Below are 267 nucleotides of genomic sequence, written 5' to 3'. Positions count from 1 at the left end.
AATATAACCAACGACTACATCTGCAGTGGTTGAGGTTGTTCTCCCTACTCTTCCACCGAGAAGGTTTGACCCCTGTGTCGGGTACACCTACTGGTTGACAATGTCAATAAAGTTATTTGAAAGAAGACGGCACACCAGATTGGACAATAGAGGAGCCGCCATCTCTATTATAGTTCAGACGTCATTGCAACTACCCTCTCTCTGAAGGGTAGAGTGAGACGACTGACATAAAAAGGTACAGATTGTAGCTGTAAGCTAAATAAGACA

This window comes from Gymnoscopelus microlampas, assembly GCF_963454915.1.
Source record: "Gymnoscopelus microlampas genome assembly, chromosome: 19".
NCBI classification, from domain to species: domain Eukaryota; kingdom Metazoa; phylum Chordata; class Actinopteri; order Myctophiformes; family Myctophidae; genus Gymnoscopelus; species Gymnoscopelus microlampas.
The sequence above is the reverse complement of the archived record's forward strand: the minus strand, read 5'-3'. Positions refer to the sequence as shown.